The sequence below is a fragment of the Micromys minutus genome (genome assembly GCF_963924665.1).
Source record: "Micromys minutus genome assembly, chromosome: 2".
NCBI lineage: Eukaryota > Metazoa > Chordata > Mammalia > Rodentia > Muridae > Micromys > Micromys minutus.
The window spans coordinates 30454763-30475711 of NC_137971.1; the positions used below are offsets into that span (position 1 = coordinate 30454763).

Consider the following 20949-nt stretch of genomic DNA (forward strand, 5'->3'; position numbering starts at 1 on the left):
GGAACTGTCCACCTCTGAAACTACCTCAAGTAAGTGGTGAAAGCCCGAGTTCACTGGTGCTCTAGCACCTGATACCACGTGGGAAACGGAGAGCTAAGAGTGGGCACCTAAAAAGGAAAAACAGTGTGATGGAGCAAAGAAAGGACGAGTCTTAGCACAGTTAACCACAAGGGGGCAGCACCGCGGGGCTCAAGAGTTAGACCCTTTCCATACAAAGGCTGTAACTACACTAGCATGCAGTTCCTCCATGCTCTACGGAAGAAGCGCCAGGGACTGACCACCTATGCCCCGCCCAGCTAGAAACCTCCTTTGCCTGCCCAGCTATGAGAAGCTAAGACTTTCAAAAGCGGCCAAACCATTTACTACTCTGCATGCATACAATCAACGCTCACACGATGTTCTAAGGAAATAAATTGTAAGTGATACAGCTGTTAAATGGAAAGAACACCATTGTCCTAAGTCCACACACACTGAGCTCTAACCCCAAAGCCAACAGTCTTGCCAGAAAAGGATCCCATCTTTCAAGAATAACCTATCCGTGTAAAGCAGAGAAAAATATGTTTGCTTTTCACATTCAAGACACCTTTAAATTACAAAGGAAAAGACACCAAAAGAAACAAACGAAGCTGGGTGGGCGATGGCAGAGGTTTTTAATCCCAGTATTTGGAAGGCAGAGGCTAGCCTGGTCTACAGAGCAAGTTCCACGATACTCCATAAAGCAAATATAAACCTAACTGCTTATCTAACCTACACATACTGCAGCGTTCCTGTTCAGGTAGACGCTAGTGCCCGAAGCACTACTGAGTACTATCAGGATAACTCCTGGACACAGCCAGTCTGGAGATGTACCATATCCAAGCGAACTCACATACTACCAAATGATCTTAATACTTAGAATAGCAAACAGGTAAAGGGCATAGAGAAAGAGGACCAAAAATTGATGATTCATTTTCAAATCCACTGGGAACTGTATCAGAATATTTGCAGTAAGCCAACAAACTCACTCATACAAACCTATTATGAAACCAAAAGTAACCTCCAACTCCCTTATTCCCACTTCTGTTTCCCTTCGCGTTTCTCCTCCTCTCTATGACAACACTCAGCGGCTCCTGTCCTTTCATTCAGGGAAAAGGAGTTTCCCCTGATAGACTAGTAACCACCGGAAAGCAAACTACGTACATTCAGCCGACAAAGCAAGCAGGTAAATACAGGAAGCATTCAATGTGGCAGCAGAAACCCAGCAAAAACAACTAATGTGTTCCCTCAACCCGTATTTCTAACTACTTGAAAATTAAGAGTCGGGCTACCTAAAGAGAAAGGGGAGAAAGGGACGACTTCTTTTCTTTTTCTCTGCAACACCACACTGTAAAACCAACAAAGACCGCTTCGTAAAGGATCCAAGAGACACAATAAATACCACCCAATTACTCTGCCACAGCAACAGGAAAAATGCAACACTGCCATTTTCGCAGTAAGCAACAATTAGTCCTGCCTTTCTACACTAGCATCCAGCCTCCCTAGCAGGCACTGACTCGCAGATCTCAGACAACCTTGTCTTTAACTGCAGCACCCAGGCAGCCCCGAGATCTAACACCCACCTTCGCGGGAGGGGAAAGAAGGGCCTCTTCTTCTGGGGAGGAAAAACAGTTCACATCTTGTTCCCTTCGCCTGCTTCAGGAACCTAAAAACAGAAGCAGCGGTCACTACCTCAGAAACCCGGGGCAAATAGATGCTCCCTTTTCCCCCCTGCGCTGTTTAGATGTCTAGAAACATTTACAGAAGAATAAGAGGGTGGGTCTGGTTCAAAGGCACACCGGGATGCATGCATTTATCAACAGCCAGCCACTCCTTCCTAGGCAGTCCGAAACCCGCAGGTTTTCTAGCTTTGAAGTTCCCTGGCAGCAGCAAGGGGCTAAGTGGAGAGCAGGAGGTGGGATCGCAGGGAGAACCGCTGCCCTCCACCCCCATCCAGCAGCCAGGGACTGCACCCACCCACCGGCGACACGGGTCGGGCCACACAGGAGCGCCCCGAGGCGCGCACGATCCGCTCCTCCGCGACGTGTCGGGCGGGCCGAGGTCTAGGGAGCCCCCGGGCCGGGCGTAGGGTCGAGCGGCCGCCAGGCTGGGCCCTAGGGGGCCCTCCCGCGCGGGCTTGGCCCGCACTCACATCCCGCAGCGGCGAACCCGGCAGCCGCCTGCAGTCCTCGCCCGGACGGGCGCCTCCGGACCCGGGGCCGCGGCCGAGGCGCCGACGCCGCGCGAGCTCGCCCAGAGCCGGGGCCCGCCCAGCCTGTCAGCGCGGCGGGAGGCCGGCGGTGGCCGCTGCTGCCCCCTTTCTGCTCTCCTTCAGCTTCCTGCAGCCCACGCCACGCCCACCGCGCGCCGAGCCCGTCCCCGCCCTCCAGGGGCCGCACGCCGCCTGGGCTCGGCCCGCGACGCCGGCTCAGTCGCCCCTGCGCGGCGGGCTCCGTCGCGGTGCAGCCTCAGGCCCGGAGCGGCGGAGCCGGGCGTGGGCAAGCCGGCGGGGGCGGAGGGCGGCGGAGGGCGGCGGAGGCCGGCACACCCCACTGCGCCTGCGCCGCCCGCGGGGCCGCTCGTCCGGGCTGGGCCCGGACTGAGGAGGCGGTCGCGGGCTCCAGGGAAGCGGAGGCGCGCGTGGAGATTCCCGGGGCAGCCCCCGGGCGAGAGCGCGCGAGGAGGAGGAGCGGGGCGGGTGCGGGTTGGCGCAGTCTCTGGGCGTGCTTGCGGCCTCCGCTCGCCCAGGAGACGGCTGGGAATGAGTCAGCCGGGCCGGGAAGGCCCCCGTGCGTCCGAGCTGATAGGATTGGCGGCCGCTGCCTCCGCGGAGACTTTCCCCTTCCTGCTTTCGCTTCCACACGCGGCTCCCTGCCCTTAGCGCTCTGCCCCGGGGACGTGGCACCGTGGACCGAGCACTGGGACCCAAGTGCTTGACTTCTGTTAGCGTTAGCCACCACGTCTGCGAAGAAGAAACGACACGCAGGGTCCCAAAGAGCCACGTTCATTCATTCAGGAATTTGCTCCCTGATAGGCAAAGGCTCCCGTGGAGACAAGGCAACCTCCATTCTGTATAATCTATTCTCATAGAAGACACAAAATATGCTTTAGATCTGCATTGCGCTGTGTGTGATCGCCAGTAACACACACACACACACACACACACACACACACACACACACACACACACGAATCTGAGTGAAGATGTTATTTTGGGATGACCAGAAAAGACCTCCTAGAGTAGTGACATTTGAAGGATAAGAATGATCCACCCCTGGAACTACCTGGTTTCAAGAAAGGAGCTAGCAACGAGAAGGATTTCTGAAAAGGGAATGGGTTTAGCACTTTTAAGGACCAAGAAAGAACCCTTCCCATAAGACAGTAAATGAAAAGGGACTAAAATTTAAGAGTTCAAAGAAATAACTGGGGCCATTCTTTTTGGGCTTTGCCCCGGGGTTTGTCAACCGAAATGAAGCCTTCATAACACCCACACCTCCTTGCATACATGATTCTGTTATTCAGATCTTACATCTAATGGTTTATTTCGTTTCCTTTGTTTTTGAGTCAAGGACTCACAATGTAGCACTTACTTGCCTGAAACTCACAGAAATAAATCCTCCTACCTCTGCCTGGAGATTGCTGAGATCAAAGGTGTGTTCGACCACACAATGCATGGTTTCTTTAAGTAAATGTCATCAAAGCAAAAGATAATGTGGGCAAGGAAAATAGGTGATTAACAACAGGCTTGTAGGATTCTGTCCTTTATCAACCCACACAGAAAAATTGAGGAACTTTTTCATCATTTACAGTGAAAACCTTTTTCAGTGAAGTAAGCGTGGCCGGTGCTAGTCTTGAATGTTGAGCTCTTTTTACTTTGTACTGGAATGCTTTCCAGCTAGCTCTCCCTGTGAGTCCTAGCAGAGGCCTAAGCTGGAGATTTGCTGCACCCGTTAATCTTTTCACAAAGTTCCTGCATTCTCTGATAATGATAAGGGAGAGTTCCAAGGAATCGGACAAAATCTTGTATGACTTTCAAAAACTGTGCACAAAAAATAAGAGGTGGAGGATAAGACATTTAGGTTTAGAACGTTTAGCATGGCCAGATTTAAAAAATAAAAGTTAATAGCTAGTTGTCTGCTGTGGCACTGGATGTAGAGAACCAGAATGGGGGGGGGGGGGGGGAGTCTGTCCTTTCACTGTGTGGTAGCAGCGGAATTCCACACCCAAACAGTAACAAGACTAAATCAGTGCATGAAATCAGCCCTTGTGTTCTATATCTTTGTATAGTTCTTAGGCAGTTGTGTTATAAACCCATAAGTGGTACCACACTCAGGAGCCTGGGGCAAGACAGTTCTGAGTTCAAGGCCAGCTTGAGCTACATAGCAAGACATATTTGTTCCAAATAAACAAAGCAAGCCTGGATTGGAAAATTTGTGGTCAAGGTTCCCAGCACACACCACACACACACACACACACACACACACACACACACACACACACATACACACACACAGAGGCTCCTCAGATAAAAGGACTCAAGGGCATTTGTCTTCCATAGCCTAGCCTACTTCGTGTAACAGAATGACTTTTAGTTCCACCCATTTTCCTGCAAACGTCAGTTTCATTTTTGTGCACACACCACTCTTCCTTTACCCACTTCCCTGTTGGACACCCAAGCTGCTTCTACTTCCTCGCCATTATGAATGCCAATGCAGCAGTAAGCATACATGTGTAAGAATTTCTGTTGTACATGTGCAGGAGTGGCACAGCTGGCTTACTGGCCTTCACACTTATTTCTAAAGTGATTCATCGACTTCGAAATCCCACTTAGCAGTGTGTAGGAGTGTGTTATACCCCACCCCCCTGATGGCATTTGTCCCTGTTTGTTTTCCTGATGACAGTCATTCTGACTGGGGTGGGATGGATCCAAATGCAGTTTTAATCTATATTTCCCTCAAGGTTAAGAATGTCTAACATTGTTTTTCAAATATTAATTAGGCAATTATACTTTTGAAAGTTGTCTCCTCAGGTCATTAACTAATTGTTTGAGTGAATGATTTTTGTTGTTGCTGGTTTTATTGTTTTGGAGGTTTGGTTGGTTGGTTGGTTGGTTGATTGGTTTGTTGGTTTGGTTTGGTTTTTTTTTTTTGAAACAGAATTTTTCTGTGTAGCTCTGGCTGTCCTGGAACTCACTCTCTAAGCCAGACTGGCCTCGGACTCAGAGATCTGCATACTTCTGCCTCCTGCCTACTGAGATTAAAAGAGTGGACCACCCTGGCCCAGCTTGAACGATTTCTTTTGATATTAATTTCTTCAGTCCTTCATATATTCTAAATGTAAGCTCCTTATCTGGTATACATTTAGCTAAGATTTCCCCCCCCCCCCCATTCTATACGCTACCTCCTCACTTTGGCAAATGTTTCTTTTATTGGGAAGACTTTACACTTTAATTTTCTGTAACCTCATTTGTCAGTTCTTGGAATTGTTTCCTGAATTTTTGGAAACCTTTTTGGGAAGTCCTTGCCCGTGTCTGTATTTTGAAATATATTACCATATTCTCCTAAGCAGTTTTAAAGTTTCAGGTCTGACACTACAATTGTGATGCAGGTGTAATCGATTTGCATCTGTGTGTAATTGTGTGTGTGCACGCGCATATGCCAAGGGAAAAATATATATCTAGTTTCCTTCCTCTACGATCAATATCCAGTTTCCCAGTAACATTTATTGGAAAGGCTACCCTTTCTCTTATGTGTGCATTTTACTTCTTTGTAGCTCTGTGGATTTTACTGGGTCTTCTATCCCCCTGGCCTACTTGTCTGGTTTTGTGCTGGTGCTATACCGTTTTGTTACTATGGCTCTGTAGTACAGCATGAAATCAGGCATTATGACAGTACCAGCATTGTCCTTGCTTAGTATTGCTTTGATTATTGCAGGACTTTGTGCTCCTCTTGTAGGAATTCTGGAGTTGTTTTTCTCTAGTTCTGTAAAGAATGTTAATAAGAACTTTACTGGGAATCACAATGCATTTGTATATAGCTTGAAGTAATAAAACCATTCTCTACAACTGATTTCTGCCAATCCATGAGCATGTAAGAGGTCTTTTCATCTTCTGGTGTAGTCTTCAGTGTCTTTCTTCAGAGACTAAAGTATTATAGTCTTCAATCTTTAATCTCTTTAGTTGGGTGGTTAGGTTTATTTCTAAATCTATTTAGTTTTTTTTTTTTTTTTAAGCTACTGTGGTTAGGTTTTTTCCCCCCCTTGATTTAATACCCTTGGCAAATTCAGTATTTTATACCCTTGAAAAGCCACTCATTCATGTAAGTTTAGTTTGTATCTTGCTTCGATGATGAAAGTATTTATCAGGTCTAAGTGTTTTCTGGTGGAGATTTTGGGTCTTTTAGGTATAGGCTCCTGTTTCTGCAAAAAGGCAGTGTGCCTTCTTCCTTTCCTATTCATGTCTGCTTTACTTCTGTATCTTGTCTTATTGCTTAGTTAAGACTTTGAACACTGTATTGAGTACGACTCATGAGGGTAGCACCTTTGTCTTCTTCCTGATTTTAGAGGAAAAGATTACTGTCCACAGCCCTTAATATGTTGCCATATGTCCGTCCTATTACTAGTTTCTCTGGAGCTACTCATCATAAAGGGATGTTAAACTTTGTTAAAATACTTTTCTACATCTAATAAAATGATAATTTACTGATCTGTGTAAATTGAAACAACCTTGCCTTCCTGGAATGAGACAAACTTGACCATAATGTATGATCATCATGTGCATTTTAAAATTAGTTTTCTCAAGAGTGTAATGATGTTTTTATTATTTTTACCCATGTGTACATGTCACTTGTGTGCCAATGCCTGAGGCAAGATGAGAGCATTATATCCCCAGAAATAGGATTAAAGTCAGAACTGCCTGAGCTATTTCTCTAGCTCTAAACTTTAAAGGAGTTATTGAAAATTTTTATATGTATGTGTACATCACAGAAATTATAGTTTTCTTTTTTGTTCTTGTGCCCTCATCTGTTTTAGATATACAAGTAATGCTTATTTCATATAGCAAATTTGGAAGTGTTGTTTATCTTTCTAATTATGGAACGGTTTAAGGATATTTAAATTTGGCTTTTCTTGAAAGAATTCAGCAGTGAAGCCTTCCAGTCTTGAGTTTTTCTTTGTTGGAGACTAAATTTCTGCATCAATCCGTTGCTTATAATAGATCTTTAGAAGTTGGTTGTACGTTCCTGATTTAATTTCAGTAGGTCATACATGCCTAGGAATTTATCTTTTTATGTAGATAGATTTTAAAGTTTTTAGGATTTAAATGTTCAAACTTTTTCTTAATGATCCTCTGGATTTTACTGGAATCCGTTGTAACATCCAATTTTTCATCTCTAATGCCATTAATTTGATCATTCTCTCTCATTCTTTTGGTCAGTTTGGCTATGGATTTGACAACCTTGTCTACTTTTCCGGAGAAGCAACTCTTGGGTTGATTTTATGTACTGTTCTTCTAGTCCCCATTTCATTAATATCTGCTCAGATCTTTAGTATTTCTTGCTGTCTACTGCTTTGGAGTTTGGCTTCTCTTTTCTGTTTTTGAGCCTTTGATATATCCCACTTGGTTATATACCTGCCACCACACCAATGTTTTCAATGTAAGACTCAGAAGCACAAACTTTTCTTTTAGGGCTGCCTTAGCTGTATCCCACAGTTGTGCTTTCATTTTTGCTTAATTTAAACTTTCTTCCTGATTTCTTGAATGGCCCACTGGTCCTTCATGAATATAGTAGTCAGCTTCAGGTATTTCTGTAGTTTTGTGGTTTCTTCTAGTATTAATTTCTAGTTTCACTGCAGTATGATCCAATAAGATACAAGAAATTAGTTTGATTTTCTTTTCTTTGTTAAGGCCTGTTCTCTTGGGGCTGGAGAGACAGCTCAGTGGTTAAGAGCACTAGCTGCTCTTCCACAGAACCTGGTTCAGTGTTCAACACACATGGCAGCTCACTCATGTATGTAATTCCAGTTCTAGGACACCCCTGACACCCTCACACACACAGACATGGGGGTAAAACACCAATAAGACTAAAACAAAAATAAATTGCTTTAGAATGAGGTCTGTTTTTAGAGGAAGTTCCAAGGGCTGCTGATGTATATTGCATATCTGTTGGATTGTGTGTGTGTGTGTGTATATATATATATATATATAGAAGTCATTTAATCTATAATGAGTTTTGTGGGGCTTTGTTCGTTTTGTTTTGGGTTTGAGATTAAGTTTTGGTTTGTTTGCTTTGGTTTGGTTTTTGTTTTTCAAGACAGGTTTCTCTGTCTAGTCCTGCTGTCCTGAAACTACCTTTATAGATGAGGCTGCTGCCATGCCCAGCCCACAGTGCAGTTTAACTATGAGATTCCTTTACTTATTTTGCTTTCCGATGACCTCTGTGAACATGTCACTGGGTCACTGAAATCATCCATTTTATTGTGTTAGGATTTATCTAAACTTTTATGTCATTAGTGTTTGTTTTGTAGAATTGAGAGTACCTACACTTAGTGTGTATGTATTTATATTTGCTATATGTTCTTGATGAAAGAACTTATTAATGTGTAGTGGGGCCTTCTTTCTCTCTTCTGGGTGAGTTTGGTTTGAACCCTACTTCGTCAGACAGCAGAAAAGCCACGCCAGCTTGTTTTCCACTTCTGTCCCCTTGACTGACTCTGAGCCTCTGATTCTGAACCTGTGGGTGTGTTTTGCTTGTTTTGTGTCTTGGGGACATCAGACACTTGGATGTAGGTTCTTAGCTCAGCCAGTCCATTTGCATCTCTCTGTCCAGATCTTCTGGTTCTGCTGCTCTCACGTACTCCTTTCTGTACTCTCATGATTGACACCTTTCCACCTTTCTGTGTGTAATATCCCTTCGGAGTATATTTTAGCTTTGCTCTGTTTTTTTTTTTTTTTTTAAATATTATTTATTTTATGTATCTTAGTACACTGTAGCTGTTTTCAGACACACCAGAAGAGGGCATCAGATCCCCATTAGAGATGGTTGTGAGCCACCATGTGGTTGCTGGGAATTGAACTCAGGACCTCTGGAAGAGCAGTCAGTGCTCTTAGCTGCTGAGCCATCTCTCCAGCTCGCTTTGTTCTGTTTTGCTTTGGTTTTTTTGTTTGTTTGTTTACTTGCTAGTCATAAACTTGCCTTGGGCTTGTCTTGCATGTCTATATCTCCGTCAGAGCTAAGAGAGAGCTTCAGTGGAGAGAGCAATCTTGGTTGAAAGGTTTTGTGCTCTCAGAACGTGACATACAGTACGCCATATTTTAGGATTGTTGCTATGGTATCTCATGTTATGAAAACATTGTCTGTGTGGACAACTTGGCATTTTCCCTGAAACCTTTCATGTTATTTCTTTCCTTTGAATCCCCAAAATCTTGACCCTAATAGATGACAAATGGCATTTCTTTGGATGCCCACCTGTTGCTCTAGATTTTAAGAGGGAGGGAAAGTTGTGTTATAATTTAATTGGATAGATTCTTTATGTCTTTAATTTAAAATCTCATTTCCTTTATTCCTTCCACAAATTCATGGGTTTAGACCACAGATAATATCCCAGAGTTCTTGGACACTGCTATGCTCACATTTTCTTACTGGTATTTGGATGCCGTCTTTCTGTGACCTTGGCCTTCAGGAATCCCTGACGCTCTCTCTTCTGCTCACCTACGTCCATTGATTATGCTTTCTATTGCTTCTGTTTGGCTTTTACCCAAATCTCTCCATCGCCTGGCTAATTCTTCAGCTTTCTATCAATACTGTTTTTTTTCTCACCCATTTTGCAGATCACTTCCCCCATTCTGTGGGGTTTCCCACTTCAGGCCCTGTCTGAATTCCTTCACTTGTCTGTGCCATCTTCAAGGTCATCCATCACTTTTGAAGTCTTGTATTTCGTTGTGATGTGCGTTTCTGTGGGTGTGAATGGTTCTTCTGGTTTTATTTAGGGTTCTTCTTGTTGAAAAGCCTGTCTTCGAAGCCTCAGTCCCTTAATACCATTTCCAGAATATAAAACAAACTACTACAAGGAACATCAAACCATAGAAATAAGACACATGCTTTAAAACAAAACTCAGTGATATATCACCAATGTCCACAAAATGGAAGGGAAGTGGCAATACCAACATAGTGTATTATGAACCTAAAAATTATTTAGGGCCAATGTGTGAACAGAAATGCTAAGGGAAAGGCAGGCAAAGAGCCACGGAAAATTGACACAATATTAAATAATTAAAAGAGAAAGGAGGAAGAGAGAAGAGTGTTAAAGAGGGCAAGAGAATACAGCCAGGTGTCAGAAAAAAAGAAAAATAAGATTAAAACCCAGAAAGCTCCGTAGTAAACCCAGAATGAAAAAAACTTAACACCAAAACGTGGTGAACGTAAGAAAGTGACGAAAAATTAAGTGTGGATTTTAAAAATAATATGAGAAAGACAAAATACCACTAAATGTATAATAGAAAGGAAAAGAAAACAAGAACAGAAAGCGGGGGTGAGGGGAGGAAGAAGTGGAGGAGGAGGAGGAAGAGGAAGAGGAAAGAAGAACTTCGTAAAAAGTAAGAAAAAGAAAGAATATTTCCCAGTAATGGGGAAAAAATCTGTAAGCACCATCAAATGAATGCACAGAGACAATTAAAAAACAAACCCAAACATTTTTAGTAAAATAAGTGTAAAATACTGCAGGAAGTGTAGAGAAAGGGGGCGGGGAACGACAAGATATGGATGATTCCGCCTCTCTCTCGGTCCTCGGACGGACGCTGGAGGCGCAGTAAAATGCATAGGAGGGGCCAGGTGAGTCTGTGGGCCCTGCTCCTATAGTTTATGCTGTTGTTGCACGGGTATTGAGCAAGTGTCCATATTGCCAGGGTTGTGACCACTACGGTTCCTTCCCTTCCTTGCCTATCCAAGGCCTCCCCTGGCCATATTTGCCTTTACAGTATGGGGTCTGGAAGTCTCTCACCCTCTTGAGACTCCCCAGATGGAATTCCTTCGGGCGGTTAGTGTTGTAGCATAAGGTCTCTCCCAGATGGGAGAAGAAAAGAAAATCTCTGAAATCTGTGCAGTCTTTGTACTCTCAGTGTCGATCTGCTCAAGGGGAGCTGCTTGAGAATCAAGAAGCCAGCTGAAGCTGTCATCCGCTACCCCTGTAAGACAGAGAGGTGACAGCAAACGCTGGTCCACACACCGACCTTCACTCTCAGGACTGCCAAACTCCAGAATCATTCTCAGTGTCATCGAGGGAAATCTCTTTGTCTCTGAGGACAAGGCTACCTTTCCTCAAGACCTTCATTCCCGGAGCCAAACCTCCTGTTACCTTCACTCTTGGCTTATCAGCATTGGGTCCCCCCATGTTCCAAAGGTGCCTCCAGAGGCTCGCTGCCTCCCTGGAGCTGTGACTGGTCAGATTCAGTCTCTCTTGAGGCTGACTCTGTACTGGGGACCCTAGGGAAGCTCAGTGGGGTTTGTTTGGCTTTTGTTTGTTTGTTTGACACCGTGTTGTTAAAACAAATCCCAGCGGTACAATTTAAGCACGTGTACAGAGTCCATGTTCACAATTTCAAACAGAAGACCCAATCAAAGATCATACGAATCTTTGCTTCTAACATAAACATGAACTGAATCACTTCATAAGCCAAGCATGCGTTTTACATATACACTTCACTTTGTTAACTTTGGTTCGGAACCAGAAGCCTATCCCTTGGTAAGAGGAAGCAGGGCTTCCGAGCTGTAGTCTGTTCGGATTTCAGAGTATGGTGCTCGGTAAAGGTAGCCTCTTGTTCTTGGTTTTCTCTATCTCTTGTAGTTTCCTGCTTTCGTTCTCCAGTCCTTCCTCAAAAAGTCTTCCCTGTTCCTGAAGTTTAAGAGATACAGTTCTTTGTTGGGGGAAGCTCAGTGTTAAGCAATAGTTTCCTTCTCTGGGAAGAACCCAGTCCCTGTCCTCTGAGTCATAGAGAATGACAGTGTCTCTACTGCTGGCCCGCCCACCAGAGGATCAGTTTTACCAAAGCCAGCAACTGGATTTGAGGCTTTCAGGGCCTATGGGCTTATCTCGAGGGGGTTGGGGCTTTAGTGCCTCCTCAGCAGAGTGACCTGATTGACCTTTGGGACTAGGCTTTTGTTTCCCTTCCCCCACCAGGAATGACCACCTGGCTGGGGCTCTGCTGATGCTGCTTTTCAGTAAGCTATCCTATCTCTGTGGATTTTCCCAGGTCTCTTCTACTCTGGAGGGTCCTCTATGTTTTTCCCTCTTAAGCTAATTCAATATATCCTTTTGCTCCTTCAATAGATCTCATGGAGATATTTCTATCTCAGAAGCCTACCAAAACACCCCACACTGCGATTTTTCAAATGTAAGAAACCAACTGTATCACAGCTGGTCACAATATTACAAGTCTGTAACCCCAGCATATGGGAGACTGAGGCAGAATGACCCTGGGTTTGAGGATAGCCTGGATTTCATAGGAATTCAAGGCAAGTCTCAAGTACGTAGTAAGGACCTATCTTGAAGAGAAAACGAAAAGAGAGAAATGCTTTAAAAAAAAAAAAAACTTATTTAACAGGATAATGACAACCTCTTTGTTTCTCCTTTGTTTGCTCTGTACTCTGCTGTATTTTATTCATTTTAGTTGTGTTGTTTGTCATGGGATGAGGCAGGATTTTACTATGTAGCTGGGCTGGAACTTGCTGTCTCCTGAGTCTCATGGTGGTGAGTGGGGGGCACCACTGGGAGAGGACCCCCACATCATCCTTAAGGGCTGACTACATTTCAAGGCAAAGAAAGATTTGAGGAAGTCTCTGGCTGGCAGACTCATACAAACATCTGAGGATGGGTCCAAAAAGTATTTTGCTTCATTCCGAAATAGAGAAAATATGATTTTCTGAAGGAAAAAAAAAGGAAACAGTAGCTATGGAAAGAGGCTAATTTATTTTTAGTCTAAGATTATAAACAGGTGTCTTTATGTCCTGCTGAGTAAAACTTTCTTTCCCTTGACATGAACACATAGTGCATGAAAACCAAATAATTTTCTGCTCTGCAAACCCTTTCAGATAAGGATAATTATTTGTCAAGATACACAGAAGGTCAAGCACAACTTTGCTCTACTTTGAACAAAGAAAAAAAGTTGGGTTTTTTTGTTTTGTTTGTTTGTTTGTTTTGAAATGTAGCTTTACTATGTGCATCAAGCTGGGCTTGAACTCATGTGCCCCTGAGTATTTGGAATCACAGGCGCCAGTGCCAACAACACAAGATTTGACTTAAGGTGTTGAGAGTTGCCTGCTCACAAATTGTACTTTTAAAATCAATTCGTTTCAAGATGTCCTGTTCAAAGCAGAAATCCAGGCAGATAGTTCAACATGTCAAGGTGTTTGTCACCAAGCGTGACCACTGAGGTCAATCCTGAGAAACTTGATCGTAGAAGGAGAGAAGGGAACCCTGAAAGTTGCTCTCTGACCCCCACATATCTCTTATGGTGCAACTCACATTTCTGTGGTGTATGCACACACAGATAAGTAAACACATATATAAAAATAAAGGTGACAACGTAAAAATAGAAATTTTCCATGTTAAGTGATATTTTAGGAAGTATTGATTTCTGAGGCTTAAGTGTACACTCTTTCTCCAAAACCCGGCCTCCTTAGCTGAACTAGCCAGCCTCTGCTACCTAGTTAGTTTGTGAGCCTCTCTGCCTCCCTTGATTGGAGCATAATGAATACCTGGCTGGAGCAGAACCAGACCTTCCCTTCCAGAGAACTTGGAAATGAGAGTCATAGACCAGACACCCCTTTCTGTTCGCTGGAAGTGAGGTCACCCATACTCCGGGGTTGAGGCGAACACTGTGAGAATGATGCCTTGGTTCTCATGCCTGGGTAGCAGAGGAGAGGACCAGGAGGGAGGCGAGCAGGGGAGGCAGCCATAAGAGAATGCTGGCCCAGTCTCTATTCTCCATTTAGCTCCTCCTCCCTATAATCCCTGTGAAACACTTACTGTTGGGACATGCAGTTGCTCCATGACTCTTTCCCTTTCACGGTCATGTCACAGAGCCTTTAACCGAGTCTCCAGCATTAAAGCAGATGCCCGTTTGCCTTTGGACCTCTCTGTTCCTCAGTCTTTCCCTTTGGTGCCTCCTCTTTCACAAGTCTTGAAACGGTGCCTCTTTATCTACCCAGCCTGGGAGCCGATGAATGAAAAGGCAGGTGTGTTCCTCTTAGGAGGCAACTGGTGTGGAGGAAGCACTTGCTGGGGTATTTACTTTATATTGATTCTTTCCTTGCTGGATCTTCTGAGGTCTGCTGCAATCACACATACCTCAATTCCTTTTGTTTTCTTTAAAGAAAAAAAAAAAAAAAAACAAACCTCATTGCTCTGGGTTTTAATTGAAATTGTTATAATGAACTTTTGTGGAGCGCTTTAAAAACCTTTGACTCTACGTCTTACACCTCAATCGCTGTCATTCACAACAGATCAAACCTCAGCCAGTTTGGTACAAATTGAATTGGGTCTCCCAAGAAAATACGTTCAAGTTCTAACCGCTGCTTCCTATGGATGTGGAAACGCTTATTTGAGAATACTGTCTCCGAAGAAGTAAGTAATCAAGCGGCAAACAAAAGCACTAAGGCGGACCCTGACCTGGGATGACAGGGGTTCAGTGGAATGCACAGGAACACAGGCTGTGTGAACTAGAGGCAGAGGTCAGCATGCCATATCTACCTAAAGAGGAACAGGTTAAAGAGTACCCCGGGAGCCATCAGAGGCTGGAAGAAGCAGCCAAGAAAACCCCTCACCCCGGCTTCTCAGGAAGCTTGACCCTTGCAACCCCTCGGAAAGTCCAGTCTTCAAATCTATGAAAGAACGTACTTCTACTGATCTAAGCCATCCAATGTGTGGTGCACTCCAAGGCAGTCTAGTAAACTGATATTCTATGCAGTGCTTCCCAAACTGAAGTCCAGACATGTCTTGGACTTTTTTACTCCCCTGTCTGAGAACTGTCAGAGTGATTTGTTGGAGGGAGGGAAATCCGTTTCTTTACTGCTATTTCTTGTTTCTTTGTTTTCCTATGTGCGTCTGTTTACTTATTCCCTATCACCTGCACTTGTTACAGGACAGTTATAAAGGATGTAGCAGTCCTAAGGCAGGTTTTGACTAAGTACTTCAGGGCTACAAGAATGTTGGTGTCACATGTGTGCCTCCCAGAAGTCACATCAGCTCTTTCCGGATATACAGGAAGCATGCCGGGAACCAGCAGTGTTACAGCCAGATCAGCTTTAGTAAGAATGATGACTGGAAAACCGTGTGAGACAACTATTAATTACTGAAACAAGCTTGTCTTAAGCCTCGTGGAAATTTAGGTTGTATGACTTCACATCTTAGTGTCAATATAAAAAAGAATTTTAATATATATTCACCGAGAAAACGACCCTCCTCTGTTTTAAATTTTTTTAAGTAAGTGATAGTACATGCCACTTGTGGAAATTTTTAAACAGTTTGGGAAACAATGTAAGCCTCTCTTGGCCTTTCCTAACCCTCTTCATTTTCCAGAATTGACCACTAACCCCACATATAAATGCCGGGTGCATTTTCATACACATTTCCAACAGCTGAGTTCTGTAAGCCAAAGTGCTAATCCTACATTGTACTTTCTGTCACCAGCTTTCCACCCCACACTCTCATTTTAATCTTTATGTCTCTCCTCATTTGTTTAAACTCTTACGAAGTCTCCAGGAAACAGGTGACTCATAATTCACTGAAAATTCTACTGGTGGATATTCAGCTTTCTAATGTTTTGTGACCACAGAAATAGAGTTGGTTGGTATTGCACATACATTTTAAAGCACAAAAATGTTGCCCAAAATATATACTTAGACTCTCTGGACTAAAGGAAATATGCATTTAAAATTTGCCTATTACAGGCAGAGTAACATTTAAAAATTTTGTCATGGTATATTGATGTCCATTCATCTATAGTCATAGAACTCTGGGTGAATTTTTAGTTTTAGATAATTTTAATCTTAAACCACATTCATTTCTGGCAGCACAACAGGTATTTATTAAGCATCTATTATGTGGGTGGAAAACACTCCGAAAAGAATCCTGATTAAAAATAATACGTAATAGCTAAGGGCATACAGTACGCTGAGCGCTGATCAACGGATTTATATCTATTTATAAAACAAAAACATCTCTAATGTCCTCATCATGCTCAGTCATTGGCTGTGAAGAGCCCATCGAGGGGAGGTGGGGTGAGGGAGAAAAGACTCTCAGCCAAGACCCTGCGGCAGACCAAGCAAGAGTAACTGCAGGCCGGCACCTGACCCTGCAAACTCACTACAAGCAGAAAAACTGCACAGTGGACAGTAAGAGAAGACGTTGTAAGGGGATAAAACCGACTGCTGATTCTTCTCATTTGCCGGCCAATCCCCGCCCCCATTCTTAGAGAAGATCATCAACTCACAGGATGGGGGTGGCCGGTGTGTACAAATGTTGGCTTTAAAGATAAAAGTAGAGGCATGAAGAAGAGGGGGAGGGTAAAGGGACCAAGGACCTCAGTTGATTACTAGACAGAATTAAAAACTCATCAGAAAGCAAAAATTTGGCACGAGGCTCAACAACAGCGTTGTGGGTTTCCCTTCCACCCACCCTCGCAAGCTCCACACCCCTACGCTCAGAATAAAAAGTTCAACTCCGTCAGGGTTTGGAACTTCCCCAGGTGTGAAAGAGGAAGTGAAACCAAGGGCAAAAGTTGAGATCGCACGCGAGTGACCACTACAGGTTAAAAACAACGACGTCCAAAATCTTTGGGGATTGGAAATGTAGCGGATTTGGGAATGTTTGCCCGTACATCTGACATTTCTTGGAGACAATGTCTAAGACTAAGTACAAAACTAGGACATCATTTTAAAATCGCATGTCTAATGTTTATTTAAAAAGCGACACAAATTACAGGCTGAGAAATTGTAGCAAAGCACCATATTCTCATCAAAATCCTGGTAATTCTACTTAAACTGTGGAGAACTGAAGACAACTACTTCTTGGATGAGTAAGTAAATAGTTTCTTCTACTTTTTGGCTGTGAAATCAGTTTTTAAAAATCTAGAAAATAGCAATGACAGTCTGTGTTCTTCTGCTGCTCCTTAATGCATTATATGTCTCAGCCAGATGCTTTCTGCAGTCTACATTTCTAAGCAAAATTATACCATAGGTCAGATAATTTGTTTGTGTTAGTTCTCACAATGGGTAGATCAATGAATATTCCCTCGGTAAGTGATTACTGAGTTGACTTGAGATACAGCAAGCAATGGCAGTCTGAGCTCTTGACAAAGAAGGTTCTTCCATCTCATGCTTCTGGTCAGGGAAGGACAAAAAGGGGAGTCCTCCACTACATCAAGGACACTAATGTGCACAGAATTATGACACTGAATCGTGGAAATGTAAAACACATTTTCACAGTGTTGTGTTTTATAAAAAGAGAAAGCAGGGATATGTTTGGTGGAAGTGTGGTACGGTGTGGGACGAAGGGGGTGCCTCTGCGGGCCCATGCTGGGGCACCCATTCCCTCTGAGGGACCAGCCATACGGCTGTACAGTATAGAATAGAGTTTATTCAGGGCACAGGGAGGTGAATTGAGAGAAAGGAGGGCAGGGGAGAGAAGGAGGAGGAGAGGCAGGCCACGAACATGAACATTTGGAGAGAAGGGGGAGGAGAATGGGAAGAGAGGGGGAAGAGAGAGGGGGAGTAGGGAGGAGGGGGCAAGCAGCCCCTTTTCTACTGAGTCAGGCATACCTGGTGTTCGGATTCTGTTAACCTCACCCAACAGTTACCTGACAACAGCCAAGTATGCGCTTCCCCAGTTACCTGACACTATAAAAGGGGCTGCTTGCCCCCTCCTCTCTCTCTTTTTCTCTTTCTCTCTTGCTCTCCTCTCCCCACCCCTCCTCTCCCCCTTCCCTTCCCCCCCCCCCCCCGCCATGTGCTCCTGGCAGGTCTTTACTCATCTACTTCTCTTCTCTTCCTCCCTCCTTCCCTCTCTCTCTCTCTCTCTCTCTCTCTCTCTCTCTCTCTCTCTCTCTCTCTCTCTGCCTCTACTACCCTCTTAACTCCCCTCCCCATGCCCTGAATAAACTCTATTCTGTACTGTACTATCATGTGGCTGGTCCCTCAAGGGGAAGGGCCAACATGGGTTCCCTCAGAGGTATCCCCCTTACCCCCCTTGCCTCGCCTCACCTGCATGGAGCATATCTGCGCCCCCCCCCCCTTCATACTTTTCCTAACATTGGTTCTGAACCCCAGGACATCTCTTTTCTTTTTTATATACACAACACCTGGCTGTTGCCAGGTAACTGTGGGATGGAACCTAGACCAAATGCCAACACACAGTATTTCATTCTTTATTTTGAAGATAATAACCACATTATGAAGTAGCCAGCGCTTTAATCAAATACAATCCAAATATCTGCCAAGACACTCTACTGTTTCAGAATAACAATGATCTTTAAATTGGCCTAGTGAAAAAAGGAAAGTATTGACAAACATTTAATGTAGAAAAAACATTCTTAGACACACTCATACACCACATAGTATTCCTGCAGAGATAGCTACACATTTGTAACAGAGACCTCCTACACATTTGCATGACAAATTTGAAGATGCTGTCTTTTTCTAGATGAAAGATGATCTTTAACACTAATTTATTATTGGAATTTAAGCTTTGGCACATCCCTTAGAAAGATGGGCTCTGACAGCTGTTTTCTTCTTTTTTTTTTTTTTTAAAGATTTACTTATTATATATAAGTACACCATAGCTGTCTTCAGACACACCAGAAGAGGGCATCAGATCTCATTACAGATGGTTGTGAGCCACCATGTGGTTCCTGGGATTTGAACTCAGTCAGTGCTCTTAACCACTGAACCATCTCTCCAGCCCAAGCTGGTTATTTTGGTGGTAGTGGTGATGGAAGGTTTCAAAGTTTTGGGTTTGGGGTTTTTGTTTGTTTGTCTGTTTTCTGTTTTCTTCCCTGACCCCAAAACCTCTGGCCATATTTCTAGTTTTACTTCCTTTGGGGAGAAGGGGTGGGGATGAAATGAGCAGGTCCTGTATTTCCAAAAATTCTTGGGAAATTTTAATACACATTGCAGTTTGCAAAGTGATCCTTTAAAAATTAAGAAGTTACTTTTCATAAGGTGTTTGCCAGTGACAGAACTTCTTCAGAAAAAAAATATCAGCATTTAGAGAATAGTTTTAAAATTGAAGTATAAATAGATATAATCGCTTAACAACTTAGTAGTAGCGTTAGGTACCTCAGACCTAGTGACTATATTTCTAAAAATGTATCCTAAAGAAAGAACCAAAATAATAAAAAGATAAAGAAAAGATATGTCCTGGTTTTTGGCACCAGTGTTAGAAAAAAGATAAAAAGAGCAGAGAGCAAGGCTATGTTCTATGGAGGTGTGGTGAGGTGTGGGGGCAAGGGGGTGCCTTTGGCAGGACCATGTTGGACGTCTTTCTCTCTGAAGGACCAGCCACATGACAGTATAGTATAGTATAAAATAGAGTTTATTCAGGGCATGGGGAGGGGAGTTAAGAAGGTAGGATGAGGGGGAAGAGAGAGAGAGAGAGAGAGAGAGAGAGAGAGAGAGAGAGAGAGAGAGAGAGAGAGAGAGAGAGAGAAGGAGGAGGAGGAGGAGGAGGAGAGGCTGGCCATGAGCACATGGGGGGGGGGAATGGAAGAAGAGGGACAAAGAGCAAGAGAACAAGAGAGAAGAACAAAGGGTGAGGGGGGGCAAGCAGCCCTTTTATAGTGCCAGGTAACTGTGGGGTGGAGCATACTTGGCTGTTGCCAGGTAACTGTGGGATGGAGTTTGGAAGAATCCTAACATTCCCCCATTTTGGTTTAATTTAAAAGAAATATTAGAGGCGAAGGTGGAACAGGAATAGGGTCATTGTAATCTCTGACTACTTCACACTTGCTTTGGGGCGACATTCCTTCAGTAAACCTAGAAAAGTGGGAATGGGGATGTTTGTCCAGTCTTAGAGTTGACTGTTTCCTTGTTGTCCAGGGTCTGTGGAACCATCTGAGGATAGGTAAGAAGGAACAGGTCCAACAGAAGTGTCTTTGTCTGCGAGAGAAGGCTGAAGCATCTGTAGGTTGCTTCTCTGGAGGTATCTTAGATGTAATAAGTGCCTGAACTTGACAAGATACTGGAATATATATATATATATATATATATATATATAGACACACACACATACACACATACATACATACATATATGCATACATATATGGTAGTGAATAACATATATATATATATATATATATATATATATATATATATATATATATATATATATATGATATAGTAGATAGTGATTAAGTACATTTGGAAGAAAGAAACTTTTGCAAGGGAGGTCCTAAGTGCTGACAATCCGTAAAAAGTCTTTACATGTGTTGATGTTCATTGTTGTCTTACCTAAAATACCAAAAACCTTTTAAACAAAGTAGGTGTCCCAAGTTGGGGAAATAATGAATGAATTAGGATCTTTATGGATTGAATGCTGCTCAACAACCACAATTATTTTCGCTAAGTGGCAAAGGCAAGAACTCCAAGACCCCGCCCTCTGGGAAAACAATAAGATAGCATAAATGCTGAAAACCACCTCTTGCAGAAGTTTGAGAATTAACTGGACACTCAGTGACAGCCAGGAGGCAATGGTCAAAGGAGAGCTCCGCCTCTGTGCTGAGATTCTGAGTTTGACGGCCCACTTCCCCCGTCCCCAGAGAAAAGCAGTGGGCAGTCCTGGTATAGGTTGTCATTGCCAGAGGCACCATTACAAATCGTATATCTAAACACTGTGGTTATGCTCTCTAAGTCCCTGGCAGCTCCCACGGAGACCTACACAAACAAGT

The 20949-nt window shown here is 43.7% G+C and overlaps 1 protein-coding gene across 1 annotated transcript in view; it reads right to left on the reverse strand.

The window, feature by feature from the left end:
- The window catches only part of JAK2 (Janus kinase 2), a 58240-nt gene extending 55939 nt beyond the window's left edge, over positions 1-2301 (reverse strand). Inside the window, exons 1-2 of the mRNA XM_080913572.1 lie at positions 1997-2301; positions 1599-1681 (exon numbers count right to left, since the gene is read on the reverse strand). The gene's annotated coding sequence lies outside the window, so the exon portion shown is untranslated. The remainder of the gene's footprint in view (positions 1-1598; positions 1682-1996) is intronic.
- Positions 2302-20949: the final 18648 nt, after the last annotated feature.